Raw genomic sequence first — 21,938 nt, 5'->3', positions numbered from 1 at the left:
AATGCGTTCAAAGATGCCTAATACAGTAGTAAAAGGTCCTATTTATAATAAACTAGTCACTAGGGTTTACATGAGTAAGTAATTGATGCATAAATCCACTTCCGGGGCCCACTTGGTGTGTGTTTGGGCTTGGGCTTGAGTGTTGCACGTGCAGAGGCCAATTGTGGAGTTGAACGCCAGTTTCTGTGCCAGTTTGGGCGTTCAACTCTGGTTTTGGATCCTTTTCTGGCGCTGGACGCCAGATTTGGGTAGAAGGCTGGCGTTGAACGCCAGTTTACGTCATCAATTCTTGGCCAAAGTATGGACTATTATATATTGCTGGAAAGCCCTGGATGTCTACTTTCCAACGCAATTGAAAGCGCGCCATTTCGAGTTCTGTAGCTCCAGAAAATCCACTTTGAGTGCAGGGAGGTCAGAATCCAACAGCATCAGCAGTCCTTTTTCAACCTCTGAATCTGATTTCTGCTCAAGTCCCTCAATTTCAGCTAGAAAATACCTGAAATCACAGAAAAACACACAAACTCATAGTAAAGTCCAGAAATGTGAATTTAACACAAAATCTATTAAAAACATCCCTAAAAGTAACTAGATCCTACTAAAAATATACTAAAAACAATGCCAAAAAGCGTATAAATTATCCGCTCATCACAACACCAAACTTAAATTGTTGCTTGTCCCCAAGCAACTAAAAATCAAAATAGGATAAAAAGAATAGAATATACTATAAATTCCAAACTATCAATGAAACAGAGCTTCAATCATATGAGCGGGACTTATAGCTTTTTGCCTCTTGAATAGTTTTGGCATCTCACTTTATCCATTGAGGTTCAGAATGATTGGCATCTATAGGAACTCAGATTTCAGATAGTGTTATTGACTCTCCTAGTTCAGTATGATGATTCTTGAACACAGCTATTTTATGAGTCTTGGCCGTGGCCCTAAGCACTTTGTTTTCCAGTATTACCACCGGATACATAAATGCCACAGACACATAATTGGGTGAACCTTTTCAGATTGTGACTCAGCTTTGCTAAAGTCCCCAATTAGAGGTGTCCAGGGTTCTTAAGCACACTCTTTTTTTTGCTTTGGACCTTGACTTTAACCGCTCAGTCTCAAGTTTTCACTTGACACCTACACGCCACAAGCACATGGTTAGGGACAACTTGGTTTAGCCGCTTAGACCAGGATTTTATTCCTTTAGGCCCTCCTATCCACTGATGCTCAAAGCCTTTGGATCCTTTTTAATTGCCCTTGCCTTTTGGTTTTAAGGGTTATTGGCTTTTTGCTCTTGCCTCTTGGTTTTAAGAGCTTTTGGCTTTTTCTGCTTGCTTTTTCTTTTTCTTTCTATATTTTTTTTTTCGCCTATTTTTTTTCTGCAAGCTTTGTTCTTTGCTGCTTTTTCTTGCTTCAAGAATCATTTTTATGATTTTTCAGATTATCAAATAACATGTCTCCTAGTCATCATTCTTTCAAGAGCCAACATATTTAACATTCTTAAACAACAACTTCAAAAGACATATGCACTGTTCAAGCATACATTCAGAAAACAAGAAGCATTGTCACCACATCAATATAATTAAACTAAGTTCAAGGATAAATTCGAAACTCATGTACTTCTTGTTCTTTTGAATTAAAACATTTTTTATTTAAGAGAGGTGATGGATTCATAGGACATTCATATCTTTAAGACAAAGTTACTAACTACTAATGATCATGTAATGAAGGCACAAACATAGATAAGCACATAACATAGAAAACGAAAAACAGAGAAAGTAAGAACAAGGAATGAGTCCACCTTAGTGATGTCCTTGAGCTCTTCTATGTCTCTTCCTTGTCTTTGCTGCTCCTCCTTCATTGCTTTTAGATCTTCTTTGATTTCATGAAGGATGATGGAGTGCTCTTGATGTTCCACCCTTAGTTGCTTCCAATAATTGTGTGGAAGAAAATGTATCCCCTGAGGTGTCTCAGGGATCTCTTGATTTGCAGTCAAATGTTCTACCACTGAGCTATAGACCCTTGATGGAAGCTTTTGTCTTCCCTTTCCTCTTTCTAGAGGCCTCTCTGGCCTTAGGTGCCATCAATGGTTATGGAGAAAAACAAAAAAGCTATACTTTTTACCACACCAAACTTAGAATGTTGCTCGCCCTCGAGCAAAAGAAGAAAGAAGAAGAAGATATGGAAGAGATGGATGGGAGTGTGTATTCGGCCATATGGGTGGGATTGGGTGGGAGAGAGATGTTGAATTTTGAAGGTAGTGGGTGTATGGATGTGAGTGGTAAATGGAAGACAGGAGGGATGAGTGTTTATTGGGAATAGAGGATGATTGAGAAGAGAGAAGAGAGTGAGTGGAGGTAGGTGGGGATCCTGTGGGGTCCACAGATCCTGAGGTGATCCTGTGAGGTCCACAGATCTTGAGGTGTCAAGGCTTTTACATCCCTGCACCAATTTAGGCATGCAAAATGCCCTTGCACATAACTCTGGGCGTTCAGCGCCAGGTTGGTGCCCATTTTGGGCGTTCAACGCCCATTTGCTGCCATTTCTGGCGTTGAACGCCAGAACCATGCTTGTTCTGGGCGTTCAGCGCCAGGATGCTCCCATTCTGGGCGTTCAGCGCCAGAACTATGCTCTGTTATGGCGTTTGAACGCCAGACAGATGCTCCTCCAGGGTGTGATTTTTCTTCTACTGTTTTTGATTCAGTTTTCAATTTTTATATTTATTTTGTGACTCCACATGATCATGAACCTAAGAAAACATGAAAAACAATAATAATAGAGTTAGATAAATAAATATTGGGTTGCCTCCCAACAAGCGCTTCTTTAATGTCAATAGCTTGACAGTGGGCTCTCATGGAGCCTCACAGATGTGCAGAGCTTTGTTGAAACTCTCCAACACCAAACTTAGAGTTTGACTGTGGGGGCTCTGGTTGACTCTGCTTGGAGAGAAGCTTTTCCTGCTTTCTCTCCATGGTTGCAGAGGGAGATCCTTGAGTTTTGAATGCAAGGGAGTTCTCATTCCATTGAAGGAATATTTCACCTCTGTCAACATCAATCACAGCTCTTGCTGTGGCCAGGAAAGGTCTTCCTAGGATGATAGATTCATCCTCCTCCTTTCCAGTATCCAGGACTATGAAATCAGTAGGTATGTAAAGGCCCTCAACCTTTACTAATACATCTTCTACTTGTCCATAAGCCTGTCTTCTTGAGCTGTCTGCCATCTCTAATGAGATTTTAGCAGCTTGCACCCCATAGATTCCCAGTTTCTCTATTACAGAGAGGGGCATGAGGTTTATTCCTGAACCAAGGTCACACAGAGCCTTAAAGATCATGGTGCCTATGGTACAGGGTATTACGAACTTTCCAGGATCCTGTCTCTTCTGAGGCAATGTCAGTTGATCCAGATCACTTAGTTCATTGATGAAAAAGGGAGGCTCAGCGTCCCAAGCATCAATGCCAAATAATTTGGCATTCAGCTTCATGATTGCACCAAGAAACTTGGCAGTTTGCTCTTCAGTAACATCCTCATTCTCTTCAGAAGAGGAATACTCATCAGAGCTCATGAAGGGCATAAGGAGGTTCAATGGAATCTCTGTGGTCTCTAGATGAGCCTCAGAGTCCTTTGGTTCCTCAGAGGGAAGCTCCTTATTGGTCACTGAACGTCCCAGGAGGTCTTCCTCCTTGGGATTCACGTCCTCTCCTCTCCTCACAGGTTCGGCCAGGGCACTTATGTCAATGGCCTTGCACTCTCCTTTTGGATTCTCTTCTGTATTGCTTGGGAGAGTACTAGGAGGGATTTCAGTGATCCTTTTACTCAGCTGGCCCACTTGTGCTTCCAGATTTCTAATGGAAGACCTTGTTTCATTCATGAAACTTACAGTGGCCTTAGATAGATCAGAGACTAGATTTGCTAAATTAGAAGCATTTTGTTCAGAGTTCTCTGTCTGTTGCTGAGTTGATGATGGAAAAGGCTTGCTATTGCTAAACCTGTTTCTTCCACCATTATTAAAGCCTTGTTGGGGCTTTTGATCCTTCCATGAGAAATTTGGATGATTTCTCCATGTTGAGTTATAGGTGTTTCCATAAGGTTCACCTAAGTAATTCACCTCTGCTATTGCAGGGTTCTCAGGATCATAGGCTTATTCTTCAGAAGATGCCTCTTGAGTACTGTTGGATGCAGCTTGCATTCCATGCAGACTCTGAGAGATCATATTGACTTGCTGAGTCAATATTTTATTCTGAGCCAATATGGCATTCAGAGTATCAACCTCAAGAACTCCCTTCTTCATAGGCGTCCCATTATTCACAGGATTCCTTTCAGAAGTGTACATGAACTGGTTATTAGCAACCATGTCAATGAGTTCTTGAGCTTCTGCAGGCGTTTTCTTTAGGTGAATGGATCCACCTGCAGAAGTGTCCAGTGACATCTTTGATAGCTCAGATAAACCATCATAGAATATATCCAGGATGGTCCATTCTGAAAGCATGTCAGAAGGACACTTTTTGGTCAACTGTTTGTATCTTTCCCAAGCTTCATAGAGAGATTCACCTTCTTTCTGTCTGAAGGTTTGAACATCAGCTCTAAGCTTGCTCAGCTTTTGAGGAGGAAAGTACTTGGCTAAGAAAGCCGTGACCAGCTTATCCCAAGAGTTCAGGTTGTCTTTAGGTTGAGAATCTAACCATAATCTAGCTCTGTCTCTTACAGCAAAAGGGAAAAGCATGAGCCTGTAGACTTCAGGATCTACTCCATTAGTCTTAACAGTATCACATATCTGCAAGAATTCAGTTAATAACTGAAAAGGATCTTCAGATGGAAGTCCATGAAACTTGCAGTTCTGCTGCATTAGAGAAACTAATTGAGGTTTCAGCTCAAAATTGTTTGCTCCAATGGCAGGAATGGAGATGCTTCTTCCATGTAAATTGGAATTAGGTGCAGTAAAGTCACCAAGCATCCTCCTTTCATTATTATTATTTTCGGCTGCCATCTCCTCTGCCTGTTCGAAAATTTCTGAAAGGTTATCTCTGGATTGTTGTATTTTAGCTTCTCTTAATTTTCTCTTCAGAGTCCTTTCAGGTTCTGGATCTGCTTCCACAAGAATGTTCTTATCCTTGCTCCTGCTCATATGACAAGGAAGAATGGCCAGAAAAATGATAATAATAATAGAGATCCTTTATACCACAGTATAGGGATCCCTTTGTAAGTAGAAGAAGAGGGGGAGATAAAGGATGTGATGTAAAGGAAGAAACACAACTGTGAGGATTGGAATGTGAGATGAGATGTTAGGATATGAATGAATAAATAGAATGAGATGGGTGAGGAATAATTTTCGAAAATTATTTTGAAAAAGAGTTAGTGATTTTTGAAAATTGGTTTTTGAAAATTAGTTAGTATTTTTCGAAAATTTTTTTTTTTTCAAAAATAAAAAATAAAAATAATTAGTTAATTAAAAAGAAATTTTTGAAAAAGAGGGAAGATATTTTCGAAAATTGAGAGAGAGAGAGTTAGTTAGGTGGTTTTGAAAAAGTTAAGAAACAAACAAAAAGTTAGTTAGTTAGTTGAAACAAATTTTGAAAAGATAAGAAGTTGGGAAGTTAGAGAAGATATTTTGAAATCAAATTTTGAAAAAGATAAGATAAGAAGATTTTTTTTTTTTTTTGAAAAGATATGATAGAAATTAGTTTTTGAAAAAGATTTGATTTTTAAAATCACAATTAATGACTTGATTCATAAGAAATCACAAGATATGATTCTAGAACTTAAAGTTTGAATCTTTCTTAACAAGCAGGTAACAAACTTCAAATTTTTGAATCAAAACATTAATTGTTTATGTTATTTTCGAAAATTTAATACAAAAATAAGAAAAAGATTTTTGAAAAATATTTTTGAAATTTTCGAAAATAACTAAGAATTTTGAAAAAGATTTGATTTTTGAAAAAGATTTTGAAAAAGATAAGATTTTCAAATTGAAAATTTGATTTGACTCATAAGAAACAATTTGATTTTAAAAATTTTTGAAAAAGTCAATCCAAATTTTCGAATTTGAGGAGAGAAAAAGGGAAAGATATTTTTTTTATTTTTGAATTTTTATGATGCAAGAGAAAAAACACTAAAAGGATGCAATGCATGAAATTTTTAGATCAAAACAATGAGTGCATGCATGAATGCTATGAATGTCAAGATGAACACCAAGAACACTATGAAGAACATGATGAACATCAAAAATATATTTTTGAAAAATTTTTAATGCAAAGAAAACATGCAAGACACCAAACTTAGAATTCTTTAATGCTTACGCACTAAGAATTCAAGAATGCATATGATAAACATGAAAAGACACAAAACAAAAAATCATCAAGATCAAACAAGAAGACTTACCAAGAACAACTTGAAGATCATGAAGAACACTATGAATGCATGAATTTTCGAAATATGCAAGATGCATATGCAAGTGACACCAAACTTATAATGTGACTCAAGATTTAAACAAGAAACATGAACTATTTTTGATTTTTTTTTTATTTTATGATTTTTTTGGATTTTTAACTTATATTTTTCGAAAATTATTTAGAAAAAAGAAAAATAAGGATTCAAAATTTTTTTAATATGAATTCCAGGAATCTTATGCTCTAAAGCTCCAATCAAAGGGTCAGGCATGGCTTAATAGCCAGCCAAGCTTTAGTATGTAACTCAGACATGACACGCCTGACATTTCTTGCATTCAACAGCCAATTGGCTAAGAAAGACAAAGAAGCTCTTCTCTTGAGTATAAGGATTGAGACATGGCTTTACAGCCAGCCAGGCTCCAACATGCTTCATGAAACACTAGAATTCATTCTTAAAAATTCTGAAGCCATAGAATAATTTATTTTTGAAAACATTTTTATTTATTTTTTTTTCGAAAACAGATGAGAAAATTTTGAAAATATTTTTGAAAAGAAAATAAAAAGAAAATTACCTAATCTGAGCAACAAGATGAACCGTCAGTTGTCCAAACTCAAACAATCCCCGGCAACGGCGCCAAAAACTTGGTGCACGAAATTGTGATGTCCAGGCTCAAACAATCCCTGGCAACGTGAGCAACTTGGTGCGCTAATCTCAGTACATAATTGTCACAACTTCGATACAACTAACCAGCAAGTGCACTGGGTCGTCCAAGTAATACCTTACGTGAGTAAGGGTCGAATCCCACGGAGATTGTTGGTATGAAGCAAGCTATGGTCACCTTGTAAATCTCAGTCAGGCAGATATAAAGTGATAATGGTGTTTTCGAATATTATATAATAAAATAGTGATAGAGATACTTATGTAAATCATTGGTAGGAATTTCAGATAAGCGAATGGAGATGCTTTTCGTTCCTCTGAACCTCTGCTTTCCTGCTATCTTCATCCAATCAGTCTTACTCCTTTCCATGGCTGGCTTTATGCAAGGGCATCACCGTTGTCAGTGGCTACATCCCCTCCTCTCAGTGAATAATATGCTCACGCACCCTGTCACGGCACGGCTATTCATCTGTCGGTTCCCGATCATGCTGGAATAGGATTCACCCTCCTTTTGCGTCTGTCACTAACGCCCAGCACTCGCGAGTTTGAAGCTCGTCACAGTCATTCAATCATTGAATCCTACTCAGAATACCACAGACAAGGTTTAGACCTTCCGGATTCTCTTGAATGCCGCCATCATTCTAGCTTACGCCACGAAGATTCTGGTTAGGAGATCTAGGAGATACTCATTCTAGCTTAATTCATGTAGAACAGAAGTGTTTGTCAGGCACGCGTTCATAAGGGAGAAGGATGATGAGCGTCACACATAATCATCACCTTCATCACGTTCTTGGGTGCGAATGGATATCTTAGAAGCGAAATAAGAAGAATTGAATAGAAAACAGTAGTACTTTGCATTAATCTTTGAGGAACAGCAGAGCTCCACACCTTAATCTATGGAGTGTAGAAACTCTACCGTATGAAAATACATAAGTGAAGGTCCAGGCATGGCCGTGTGGCCAGCCCCTATGGTCTAAGAACAATGCGTTCAAAGATGCCTAATACAGTAGTAAAAGGTCCTATTTATAATAAACTAGTCACTAGGGTTTACATGAGTAAGTAATTGATGCATAAATCCACTTCTGGGGCCCACTTGGTGTGTGCTTGGGCTTGGGCTTGAGTGTTGCACGTGCAGAGGCCAATTGTGGAGTTGAACGCCAGTTTCTGTGCCAGTTTGGGCGTTCAACTCTGGTTTTGGATCCTTTTCTGGCGCTGGACGCCAGATTTGGGTAGAAGGCTGGCGTTGAACGCCAGTTTACGTCGTCAATTCTTGGCCAAAGTATGGACTATTATATATTGCTGGAAAGCCCTGGATATCTACTTTCCAACGCAATTGGAAGCGCGCCATTTCGAGTTCTGTAGCTCCAGAAAATCCACTTTGAGTGCAGGGAGGTCAGAATCCAACAGCATCAGCAGTCCTTTTTCAACCTCTGAATCTGATTTCTGCTCAAGTCCCTCAATTTCAGCTAGAAAATACCTGAAATCACAGAAAAACACACAAACTCATAGTAAAGTCCAGAAATGTGAATTTAACACAAAATCTATTAAAAACATCCCTAAAAGTAACTAGATCCTACTAAAAATATACTAAAAACAATGCCAAAAAGCGTATAAATTATCCGCTCATCACAACACCAAACTTAAATTGTTGCTTGTCCCCAAGCAACTAAAAATCAAAATAGGATAAAAAGAATAGAATATACTATAAATTCCAAACTATCAATGAAACAGAGCTTCAATCATATGAGCGGGACTTATAGCTTTTTGCCTCTTGAATAGTTTTGGCATCTCACTTTATCCATTGAGGTTCAGAATGATTGGCATCTATAGGAACTCAGATTTCAGATAGTGTTATTGACTCTCCTAGTTCAGTATGATGATTCTTGAACACAGCTATTTTATGAGTCTTGGCCGTGGCCCTAAGCACTTTGTTTTCCAGTATTACCACCGGATACATAAATGCCACAGACACATAATTGGGTGAACCTTTTCAGATTGTGACTCAGCTTTGCTAAAGTCCCCAATTAGAGGTGTCCAGGGTTCTTAAGCACACTCTTTTTTTTGCTTTGGACCTTGACTTTAACCGCTCAGTCTCAAGTTTTCACTTGACACCTACACGCCACAAGCACATGGTTAGGGACAACTTGGTTTAGCCGCTTAGACCAGGATTTTATTACTTTAGGCCCTCCTATCCACTGATGCTCAAAGCCTTGGGATCCTTTTTAATTGCCCTTGCCTTTTGGTTTTAAGGGTTATTGGCTTTTTGCTCTTGCCTCTTGGTTTTAAGAGCTTTTGGCTTTTTCTGCTTGCTTTTTCTTTTTCTTTCTATATTTTTTTTTTTCGCCTATTTTTTTCTGCAAGCTTTGTTCTTTGCTGCTTTTTCTTGCTTCAAGAATCATTTTTATGATTTTTCAGATTATCAAATAACATGTCTCCTAGTCATCATTCTTTCAAGAGCCAACATATTTAACATTCTTAAACAACAACTTCAAAAGACATATGCACTGTTCAAGCATACATTCAGAAAACAAGAAGCATTGTCACCACATCAATATAATTAAACTAAGTTCAAGGATAAATTCGAAACTCATGTACTTCTTGTTCTTTTGAATTAAAACATTTTTTATTTAAGAGAGGTGATGGATTCATAGGACATTCATATCTTTAAGACAAAGTTACTAACTACTAATGATCATGTAATGAAGGCACAAACATAGATAAGCACATAACATAGAAAACGAAAAACAGAGAAAGTAAGAACAAGGAATGAGTCCACCTTAGTGATGTCCTTGAGCTCTTCTATGTCTCTTCCTTGTCTTTGCTGCTCCTCCTTCATTGCTTTTAGATCTTCTTTGATTTCATGAAGGATGATGGAGTGCTCTTGATGTTCCACCCTTAGTTGCTTCCAATAATTGTGTGGAAGAAAATGTATCCCCTGAGGTGTCTCAGGGATCTCTTGATTTGCAGTCAAATGTTCTACCACTGAGCTATAGACCCTTGATGGAAGCTTTTGTCTTCCCTTTCCTCTTTCTAGAGGCCTCTCTGGCCTTAGGTGCCATCAATGGTTATGGAGAAAAACAAAAAAGCTATACTTTTTACCACACCAAACTTAGAATGTTGCTCGCCCTCAAGCAAAAGAAGAAAGAAGAAGAAGATATGGAAGAGATGGATGGGAGTGTGTATTCGGCCATATGGGTGGGATTGGGTGGGAGAGAGATGTTGAATTTTGAAGGTAGTGGGTGTATGGATGTGAGTGGTAAATGGAAGACAGGAGGGATGAGTGTTTATTGGGAATAGAGGATGATTGAGAAGAGAGAAGAGAGTGAGTGGAGGTAGGTGGGGATCCTGTGGGGTCTACAGATCCTGAGGTGATCCTGTGAGGTCCACAGATCTTGAGGTGTCAAGGCTTTTACATCCCTGCACCAATTTAGGCATGCAAAATGCCCTTGCACATAACTCTGGGCGTTCAGCGCCAGGTTGGTGCCCATTTTGGGCGTTCAACGCCCATTTGCTGCCATTTCTGGCGTTGAACGCCAGAACCATGCTTGTTCTGGGCGTTCAGCGCCAGGATGCTCCCATTCTGGGCGTTCAGCGCCAGAACTATGCTCTGTTATGGCGTTTGAACGCCAGACAGATGCTCCTCCAGGGTGTGATTTTTCTTCTACTGTTTTTGATTCAGTTTTCAATTTTTATATTTATTTTGTGACTCCACATGATCATGAACCTAAGAAAACATGAAAAACAATAATAATAGAGTTAGATAAATAAATATTGGGTTGCCTCCCAACAAGCGCTTCTTTAATGTCAATAGCTTGACAGTGGGCTCTCATGGAGCCTCACAGATGTGCAGAGCTTTGTTGAAACTCTCCAACACCAAACTTAGAGTTTGGATATGGGAGTTCAACACCAAACTTATAGTTTGGTTGTGGCTTCCCAACACCAAACTTAGAGTTTGACTGTGGGGGCTCTGGTTGACTCTGCTTGGAGAGAAGCTTTTCCTGCTTTCTCTCCATGGTTGCAGAGGGAGATCCTTGAGTTTTGAATGCAAGGGAGTTCTCATTCCATTGAAGGAATATTTCACCTCTGTCAACATCAATCACAGCTCTTGCTGTGGCCAGGAAAGGTCTTCCTAGGATGATAGATTCATCCTCCTCCTTTCCAGTATCCAGGACTATGAAATCAGTAGGTATGTAAAGGCCCTCAACCTTTACTAATACATCTTCTACTTGTCCATAAGCCTGTCTTCTTGAGCTGTCTGCCATCTCTAATGAGATTTTAGCAGCTTGCACCCCATAGATTCCCAGTTTCTCTATTACAGAGAGGGGCATGAGGTTTATTCCTGAACCAAGGTCACACAGAGCCTTAAAGATCATGGTGCCTATGGTACAGGGTATTACGAACTTTCCAGGATCCTGTCTCTTCTGAGGCAATGTCAGTTGATCCAGATCACTTAGTTCATTGATGAACAAGGGAGGCTCAGCGTCCCAAGCATCAATGCCAAATAATTTGGCATTCAGCTTCATGATTGCACCAAGAAACTTGGCAGTTTGCTCTTCAGTAACATCCTCATTCTCTTCAGAAGAGGAATACTCATCAGAGCTCATGAAGGGCATAAGGAGGTTCAATGGAATCTCTGTGGTCTCTAGATGAGCCTCAGAGTCCTTTGGTTCCTCAGAGGGAAGCTCCTTATTGGTCACTGAACGTCCCAGGAGGTCTTCCTCCTTGGGATTCACGTCCTCTCCTCTCCTCACAGGTTCGGCCAGGGCACTTATGTCAATGGCCTTGCACTCTCCTTTTGGATTCTCTTCTGTATTGCTTGGGAGAGTACTAGGAGGGATTTCAGTGATCCTTTTACTCAGCTGGCCCACTTGTGCTTCCAGATTTCTAATGGAAGACCTTGTTTCATTCATGAAACTTACAGTGGCCTTAGATAGATCAGAGACTAGATTTGCTAAATTAGAAGCATTTTGTTCAGAGTTCTCTGTCTGTTGCTGAGTTGATGATGGAAAAGGCTTGCTATTGCTAAACCTGTTTCTTCCACCATTATTAAAGCCTTGTTGGGGCTTTTGATCCTTCCATGAGAAATTTGGATGATTTCTCCATGTTGAGTTATAGGTGTTTCCATAAGGTTCACCTAAGTAATTCACCTCTGTTATTGCAGGGTTCTCAGGATCATAGGCTTCTTCTTCAGAAGATGCCTCTTGAGTACTGTTGGATGCAGCTTGCATTCCATGCAGACTCTGAGAGATCATATTGACTTGCTGAGTCAATATTTTATTCTGAGCCAATATGGCATTCAGAGTATCAACCTCAAGAACTCCCTTCTTCATAGGCGTCCCATTATTCACAGGATTCCTTTCAGAAGTGTACATGAACTGGTTATTAGCAACCATGTCAATGAGTTCTTGAGCTTCTGCAGGCGTTTTCTTTAGGTGAATGGATCCACCTGCAGAAGTGTCCAGTGACATCTTTGATAGCTCAGATAAACCATCATAGAATATATCCAGGATGGTCCATTCTGAAAGCATGTCAGAAGGACACTTTTTGGTCAACTGTTTGTATCTTTCCCAAGCTTCATAGAGAGATTCACCTTCTTTCTGTCTGAAGGTTTGAACATCAGCTCTAAGCTTGCTCAGCTTTTGAGGAGGAAAGTACTTGGCTAAGAAAGCCGTGACCAGCTTATCCCAAGAGTTCAGGTTGTCTTTAGGTTGAGAATCTAACCATAATCTAGCTCTGTCTCTTACAGCAAAAGGGAAAAGCATGAGCCTGTAGACTTCAGGATCTACTCCATTAGTCTTAACAGTATCACATATCTGCAAGAATTCAGTTAATAACTGAAAAGGATCTTCAGATGGAAGTCCATGAAACTTGCAGTTCTGCTGCATTAGAGAAACTAATTGAGGTTTCAGCTCAAAATTGTTTGCTCCAATGGCAGGAATGGAGATGCTTCTTCCATGTAAATTGGAATTAGGTGCAGTAAAGTCACCAAGCATCCTCCTTTCATTATTATTATTTTCGGCTGCCATCTCCTCTGCCTGTTCGAAAATTTCTGAAAGGTTATCTCTGGATTGTTGTATTTTAGCTTCTCTTAATTTTCTCTTCAGAGTCCTTTCAGGTTCTGGATCTGCTTCCACAAGAATGTTCTTATCCTTGCTCCTGCTCATATGACAAGGAAGAATGGCCAGAAAAATGATAATAATAATAGAGATCCTTTATACCACAGTATAGGGATCCCTTTGTAAGTAGAAGAAGAGGGGGAGATAAAGGATGTGATGTAAAGGAAGAAACACAACTGTGAGGATTGGAATGTGAGATGAGATGTTAGGATATGAATGAATAAATAGAATGAGATGGGTGAGGAATAATTTTCGAAAATTATTTTGAAAAAGAGTTAGTGATTTTTGAAAATTGGTTTTTGAAAATTAGTTAGTATTTTTCGAAAAAAAAAATTTTTTCAAAAATAAAAAATAAAAATAATTAGTTAATTAAAAAGAAATTTTTGAAAAAGAGGGAAGATATTTTCGAAAATTGAGAGAGAGAGAGTTAGTTAGGTGGTTTTGAAAAAGTTAAGAAACAAACAAAAAGTTAGTTAGTTAGTTGAAACAAATTTTGAAAAGATAAGAAGTTGGGAAGTTAGAGAAGATATTTTGAAATCAAATTTTGAAAAAGATAAGATAAGAAGATTTTTTTTTTTTTTTGAAAAGATATGATAGAAATTAGTTTTTGAAAAAGATTTGATTTTTAAAATCACAATTAATGACTTGATTCATAAGAAATCACAAGATATGATTCTAGAACTTAAAGTTTGAATCTTTCTTAACAAGCAGGTAACAAACTTCAAATTTTTGAATCAAAACATTAATTGTTTATGTTATTTTCGAAAATTTAATACAAAAATAAGAAAAAGATTTTTGAAAAATATTTTTGAAATTTTCGAAAATAACTAAGAATTTTGAAAAAGATTTGATTTTTGAAAAAGATTTTGAAAAAGATAAGATTTTCAAATTGAAAATTTGATTTGACTCATAAGAAACAATTTGATTTTAAAAATTTTTGAAAAAGTCAATCCAAATTTTCGAATTTGAGGAGAGAAAAAGGGAAAGATATTTTTTTGATTTTTGAATTTTTATGATGCAAGAGAAAAAACACTAAAAGGATGCAATGCATGAAATTTTTAGATCAAAACAATGAGTGCATGCATGAATGCTATGAATGTCAAGATGAACACCAAGAACACTATGAAGAACATGATGAACATCAAAAATATATTTTTGAAAAATTTTTAATGCAAAGAAAACATGCAAGACACCAAACTTAGAATTCTTTAATGCTTACGCACTAAGAATTCAAGAATGCATATGATAAACATGAAAAGACACAAAACAAAAAATCATCAAGATCAAACAAGAAGACTTACCAAGAACAACTTGAAGATCATGAAGAACACTATGAATGCATGAATTTTCGAAATATGCAAGATGCATATGCAAGTGACACCAAACTTATAATGTGACTCAAGATTTAAACAAGAAACATGAACTATTTTTGATTTTTTTTTTATTTTATGATTTTTTTGGATTTTTAACTTATATTTTTCGAAAATTATTTAGAAAAAAGAAAAATAAGGATTCAAAATTTTTTTAATATGAATTCCAGGAATCTTATGCTCTAAAGCTCCAATCAAAGGGTCAGGCATGGCTTAATAGCCAGCCAAGCTTTAGTATGTAACTCAGACATGACACGCCTGACATTTCTTGCATTCAACAGCCAATTGGCTAAGAAAGACAAAGAAGCTCTTCTCTTGAGTATAAGGATTGAGACATGGCTTTACAGCCAGCCAGGCTCCAACATGCTTCATGAAACACTAGAATTCATTCTTAAAAATTCTGAAGCCATAGAATAATTTATTTTTGAAAACATTTTTATTTATTTTTTTTTTCGAAAACAGATGAGAAAATTTTGAAAATATTTTTGAAAAATTTTTGAAAAGAAAATAAAAAGAAAATTACCTAATCTGAGCAACAAGATGAACCGTCAGTTGTCCAAACTCAAACAATCCCCGGCAACGGCGCCAAAAACTTGGTGCACGAAATTGTGATGTCCAGGCTCAAACAATCCCTGGCAACGTGAGCAACTTGGTGCGCTGATCTCAGTACATAATTGTCACAACTTCGATACAACTAACCAGCAAGTGCACTGGGTCGTCCAAGTAATACCTTACGTGAGTAAGGGTCGAATCCCACGGAGATTGTTGGTATGAAGCAAGCTATGGTCACCTTGTAAATCTCAGTCAAGCAGATATAAAGTGATAATGGTGTTTTCGAATATTATATAATAAAATAGTGATAGAGATACTTATGTAAATCATTGGTAGGAATTTCAGATAAGCGAATGGAGATGCTTTTCGTTCCTCTGAACCTCTGCTTTCCTGCTATCTTCATCCAATCAGTCTTACTCCTTTCCATGGCTGGCTTTATGCAAGGGCATCACCGTTGTCAGTGGCTACATCCCCTCCTCTCAGTGAATAATATGCTCACGCACCCTGTCACGGCACGGCTATTCATCTGTCGGTTCCCGATCATGCTGGAATAGGATTCACCCTCCTTTTGCGTCTGTCACTAACGCCCAGCACTCGCGAGTTTGAAGCTCGTCACAGTCATTCAATCATTGAATCCTACTCAGAATACCACAGACAAGGTTTAGACCTTCCGGATTCTCTTGAATGCCGCCATCATTCTAGCTTACGCCACGAAGATTCTGGTTAGGAGATCTAGGAGATACTCATTCTAGCTTAATTCATGTAGAACAGAAGTGTTTGTCAGGCACGCGTTCATAAGGGAGAAGGATGATGAGCGTCACACATAATCATCACCTTCATCACGTTCTTGGGTGCGAATGGATATCTTAGAAGCGAAATAAGAAGAATTGAATAGAAAACAGTAGTACTTTGCATTAATCTTTGAGGAACAGCAGAGCTCCACACCTTAATCTATGGAGTGTAGAAACTCTACCGTATGAAAATACATAAGTGAAGGTCCAGGCATGGCCGTGTGGCCAGCCCCTATGGTCTAAGAACAATGCGTTCAAAGATGCCTAATACAGTAGTAAAAGGTCCTATTTATAATAAACTAGTCACTAGGGTTTACATGAGTAAGTAATTGATGCATAAATCCACTTTTGGGGCCCACTTGGTGTGTGCTTGGGCTTGGGCTTGAGTGTTGTACGTGCAGAGGCCAATTGTGGAGTTGAACGCCAGTTTCTGTGCCAGTTTGGGCGTTCAACTCTGGTTTTGGATCCTTTTCTGGCGCTGGACGCCAGATTTGGGTAGAAGGCTGGCGTTGAACGCCAGTTTACGTCGTCAATTCTTGGCCAAAGTATGAACTATTATATATTGCTGGAAAGCCCTGGATGTGTACTTTCCAACGCAATTGGAAGCGCGCCATTTCGAGTTCTGTAGCTCCAGAAAATCCACTTTGAGTGCAGGGAGGTCAGAATCCAACAGCATCAGCAGTCCTTTTTCAACCTCTGAATCTGATTTCTGCTCAAGTCCCTCAATTTCAGCCAGAAAATACCTGAAATCACAGAAAAATACACAAACTCATAGTAAAGTCCAGAAATGTGAATTTAACACAAAATCTATTAAAAATATCCCTAAAAGTAACTAGATCCTGCTAAAAATATACTAAAAACAATGCCAAAAAGCGTATAAATTATCCGCTCATCAACTTTGCTCCAAGGGTCAAGATTTTAAGAGAGCAGGTTATAGCCCACAACCCCAGCAAGCCCAAAACAACTCCCGAAGGAACAACAACAACAATCATCAAGGGAGGAGGTATGGAAAGCAACCTCAGAATGAGATGACTTGTAGGCGGTGTGGGATCTATCATCCGGGAACTCCGTGTCGAGCTGGATTGGAACTTTGCTATAGTTGTGGAGGAGCTGGACACATGTCTTGGAACTGTCCTGAGAATGCCACTCGGAATGCTACTAAGGCCCAACAGCCGGGTCATGTGTTCACCATGACGACGGAGGATACCGCTAGATCTGACGGTTCGGGAAAAGGTAAGTGAAAGATTGGTAACAACGTGTTAAAAATACGATTAATTTGGTATTTGATTTTTGACTATCATAGATAGAAATCTAGTGAATGTCGGTCATGCTAAGTTGTGGCTTAGTACTTGAGGAAATAAGTGATAGGATTAGCACTAGACGAGAAATCAGAGTAGCACAGCGGAAGCAGTAACACAGGATAGTTACGCATAGGAGGTGTAAAGTTGACTAGAATGTCTTAAGTTTGAAATACTTGAAGGTTCTAGTGGGTTAATGCGAGTAATGATTCTCAGGTACTTGAATTGAATGTAGCTGTGAACTTTGACCGATTCCGGAGTGGATACGGAAATGATTGTCTGTGTGTAATTAGAATTAGGCGATAAGTGAGTATCAATCGTCATGTTTGAGAGATAAGTATTACGATATGATCATGATGACCTTGGATTTAGATTGAAATGTATAATGATTAGATTCAAAGATGAATTTGGTAAACATTAAATTGAAATGCTGATATTGTAATGAGATTGGTTTTAAGGAAACCGGGAAGGGCGATGAACCCAAATTTATAGAGGAGATTCTGCCAGAATTCTGAAAGAACTTGAAAAGTTTAGAAATCTTAAGTTATGATATCAATCGGTAGTTTTAACTTAAAGGTTTTATGAAGGGTAAGAAGAACATAACATTTGGTTTGTTATTGAGAGAAGCATATAAGAAGCTAAGAGTATAACGGATAGATACAACTTTAGCTGGAATTAGGAATGGGATGTTAGAATTGACGTTGAAGAATGGTTAAATAATGGTAAGAGGTCGGTTGAGTATGAGTCTTCTTATGTGAAGAATTGATAGTGAATTTTCGAGGGCGAAAATTTCTGTTAGGTAGGTAGAATGTAAAACCCGGTCAAACCGTAATTAATTAAATAATAAATTAAATAAGAGTGAATATGGTTAGAAAATTTAGCAATCAGAATTTGATAATTTAAATGTGATATTCGGATTCAGTGAATTTTTCGGAGTCGGAAAACATAATTTTCTGTGTAAAAACGCGCACTGAAATTTTGACCGGCAATACCGGCTGAGATCTGTCTGGTACTGCAGCTGAGAAAAGTGATTATAAGTAAATGAGGTTAAGAGATTAGGATTTATAATTAGGGAAGGTAGAAATACTTAAAATGCGATTTAAAGCACTAATCTTAAAGGTTTTTGCCTAAAGTTGGGCCAACGGACTAAACCAAGTGAATTGGGCCCAAGTAGATCCAAGCCCAACATATATTAAGCCTTAACTTAAAGACATTCAGCCACCACAACCCTCATTTAGTGTGGTTGTTGCTGAAATGAAGATAGAGAGATGAGAAGAGAGAAACCCTAACTCTCTTTGATCTTCAAATCATCATAACTTTCTCTCCGGAACTCTGATTGACAAGCCGTTTGTGGCCACGCATTGCTCTTCTCCTCCTCTTCGAGTCTATCTATGTTTTGTGGTGATTATCTAACTCTCCTCTGCCTACTTTTGATTTTTTTCTTATATTTCGAATTTAGTTTGGATTTTGAGGAAATCTTGTGATTTTGGTTGTTTATGAGTGCTCTAGTATGAGCCATTGGTGATATTCATCACAAAATTTTGTGAGTTAAGGTAAGGAACCATCTAACCCTTGTGATTTATCATTTTCATGAACCATAGGTTGATGTATATATGTGAAATTGGTTATGTTAGTGTATTTGGTGATTTTAGTGCACAATTGGGAGGTTGGTGTTGCTTGTGGAGGTTTGGTGAGGCTTGGAGGTAAGGGTTGGTGGAGACTTCCAAGAAGGAGCTCAATTAATTTGGCTACAAGAGGTACAGTTTAAGTTTCATTTAAGTACCGTGTGGTGTGATGAGAATTCCTAGGTTAGATGCCCCTAGGATTAAGTTTGGATTGTGCAAATGGTTGGTACTAATATGTATAGTTGTTATGTAATGAGAATTGATAATTGAGTTGAGAATTGTGTGAATTTGTATGTTTGGTGTGTTGAGAATTTGATGAATTGATTAATGAATATTGGTTTGTGGAATATGCATTTAAATTGTGAATTTGATATGTGTGTTGTGTGAATTTACGTAACATCCTTTTTATTAGAAGTACCATGACTTAAGCTTGGTATTCTGTTAGAAGGGTCGTTACATAGGAAGGGCAATGATGAAGGTGTTTGTGAATGAGAAGGCCCTTGAAGTTGGTTAGTATTTTGAGATTAATAATCTATTGAAAATGCAAATAAGGAGAATTGGAAGAGAAATTAGGTTTCGAAAATGTGAAACAAAATGAGGAGAGGAATATAGAAATTTTGCAATTATGATATGAGAGTGATAAAAAGGAGAAGAGAAAGAAGAGTATTTTTTATCTATAACAATATATAATGGCAAAACCCATTTTGGTGTCCAAAATTTTTTTCCACTTTTATCCTTCCTAATAACTTACTCCAGTATATGTTAGTTATAGAATTTTCACTACTTCATTTTGATTCACGTTCTCTTATGCCATACGTGAATATAACTTCTATAATTATTTCACTGACTTAACTAATAGGATATCAGTTTCTCCCCTTAATCTCTCTCATTTCACATTACTAGTTACTGTATAATAATACTCCCGTATAGGTCAGTTACAGAATTTCCACTACCTCATCTTTATCTATAATCATCTCATTGACTGAACTAATAGGATGCCAGTTTCTCCCCTTAATCTCTCTCTTCACATTACTTGTTACTACATAATAGAAAAAACTTTCTTCCTTTCTCATCCATCTTTTCTTGTATCCTTCTCACTTCACCTAAATATAAGGTAAAACCTATTATAATTTGCTTTTTGTGATTAAATAAAAGTATAAAACTATGTTTATATGTTTCTTTGATTAATTACAATTGACAACATACCAATGGAAAATTCACGTGGAGGTGGTCGACCGACTTGGCAAGACTATGCCAAGCGACGAAGACAAAATATGAGCGAAGAACAGAGGTAGCAACACCTCGCCAGAAGGCGTGCCAGTTACTGAGAGAATATTAGACGAGGAAAACAAATCGATACATCGAGTGGTCCAACTAACATGACAACACCGTTACAAGATATCCCAAATATACCCGCTCATCAATACTCTGTATTAAGTTATACTTCCCATTAATAAATTTATGTTGTTAGTTTATCATTTAATATGAAATATTTTTTACTATCTATGTTACTGTATTCTTAGTACCAATTATGTATAATTTATCTCTTAAGTGTACCCTTAAATTATCAAATTACATGATTTTCATCTTAATAATAAATTTTTTAAATATACGGATACACATAATAACAGCGGAACTGGTTCAAGTAATATACCGAATGGTCCAAATATAGGTAGGAATTCTGTATATTTATATTTATTTAATTAATAATAATTTATTTTTCTTTAAATTTTGAATCAATAAATCTTTCATTATTAGCCTAAATAATGTTATTATAGATATTATTATATTGTCTTAATGTATTTTACATAATTATAATCTTAATTATTAGATAATTTAATTATTTTTTAATATAATATTATACAGATATCAAATTTTTATAATTGTATTATTATAAGAAAAATATATATGTTCAATGTTTAATAATATATTTGTTATTAAATTTTCTGATTCTGTAACAAAAACAATTTAGTGGATAATTCTGGTATATTTTTTTAACTTTTCTTTCTACAATTTAGTTTGCCATTTAATTTAAATTATTTCTACATCTATGTTAATATACTCTTAGTACTATTTATCTATAATTTATCTACCGAATGTACTCTTAAGTTCTCAACATATATTATTTCTATGCTAATAATAAATTTTTTAAATATTTAGATACTCATAATAAAGTGAAACTGATTCAAGTAATAGACCGAATGATAATAATATGGGTAGGATTCCTGTATATTTATTTAATTAATAATAATTTATTTTTTCTTAAATTTTGATTCAAAAACCTTCCATTAGTATTCTAAATAATATTATTATAAGAATATAAAATGTTGTCACCCTATCATTATAAAAAAATTATATTAGATATATATTTAATAATATAATTGCAACTTAAATTTTTCACTGTATAACAAAAAAAATTAGTTGATAATTCTGATTTTTTTTTATACTTTTCCTTCTAAAAAATAAATATATCAGAAGTGGCAATTTCTTTATTACATATATTTAAATTCATAAATTTACTATTTTTAATATAATTAAAATGCTACCAGTTTAATATAATTTTTATATTCACAAATTACTTATCTCTAAAGAATAATTATACACTATAAAACATAATCATTTAAAATACATTATTATCGTTCCAATAATATGATTGTTATTATTCAGATGCTCATAATAATAGTTCAAGTAAAATCTAATAGAATTTTACATTTCATATTTTTTTTAATATTCTACAATTCTTTTAAATATTTTATTTAATACACAAAAAAGGTTCAAATATTTTTAATAAATATATATAACATTGTAAATTATAAATGATAATTTTTTCACTTAATAAATTTATTATATGGTTACACTTGAATCATTTTTCAAATGGTAACTTTTTACAGGAATTCAAACTGCCTATTATGTATTTGTATTTTACGTGCCACTACTTATTTTTTTTAGTTATTCAGAGTTTGGATAATTATAATATTAATGGGTATTCTATTACTTTCAATCAATTTAATTTTGTATGTTTTGTTTCTTATAAAGTAACCTTTCAATTACCACTGATACTGTACAAACTTAATTCATTGAACAATTCTATAATTTTGCTAATGTGTTTCTTTTTAAATACTATTAGAAATTCATAGAAATAGATCTAAT

At 36.4% G+C, this 21,938-nt stretch overlaps 2 non-coding genes across 2 annotated transcripts; both read left to right on the top strand.

The window, feature by feature from the left end:
* The first annotated feature begins 4,475 nt into the window (after positions 1-4,475).
* On the top strand, positions 4,476-4,583 carry LOC112788250 (small nucleolar RNA R71). Its single transcript, XR_003195623.1, has one exon. It is a non-coding gene; the product is annotated as a small nucleolar RNA R71 (small nucleolar RNA).
* Positions 4,584-12,558: 7,975 nt separating this feature from the next.
* LOC112788249 (small nucleolar RNA R71) lies at positions 12,559-12,666 on the top strand. Its single transcript, XR_003195622.1, has one exon. It is a non-coding gene; the product is annotated as a small nucleolar RNA R71 (small nucleolar RNA).
* The last annotated feature ends 9,272 nt before the right edge of the window (positions 12,667-21,938 follow it).

This window comes from Arachis hypogaea, chromosome 20, assembly GCF_003086295.3.
Source record: "Arachis hypogaea cultivar Tifrunner chromosome 20, arahy.Tifrunner.gnm2.J5K5, whole genome shotgun sequence".
Classification (NCBI taxonomy): Eukaryota; Viridiplantae; Streptophyta; class Magnoliopsida; order Fabales; family Fabaceae; genus Arachis; species Arachis hypogaea.
This window is presented reverse-complemented; position numbering and strand designations above follow the sequence as displayed.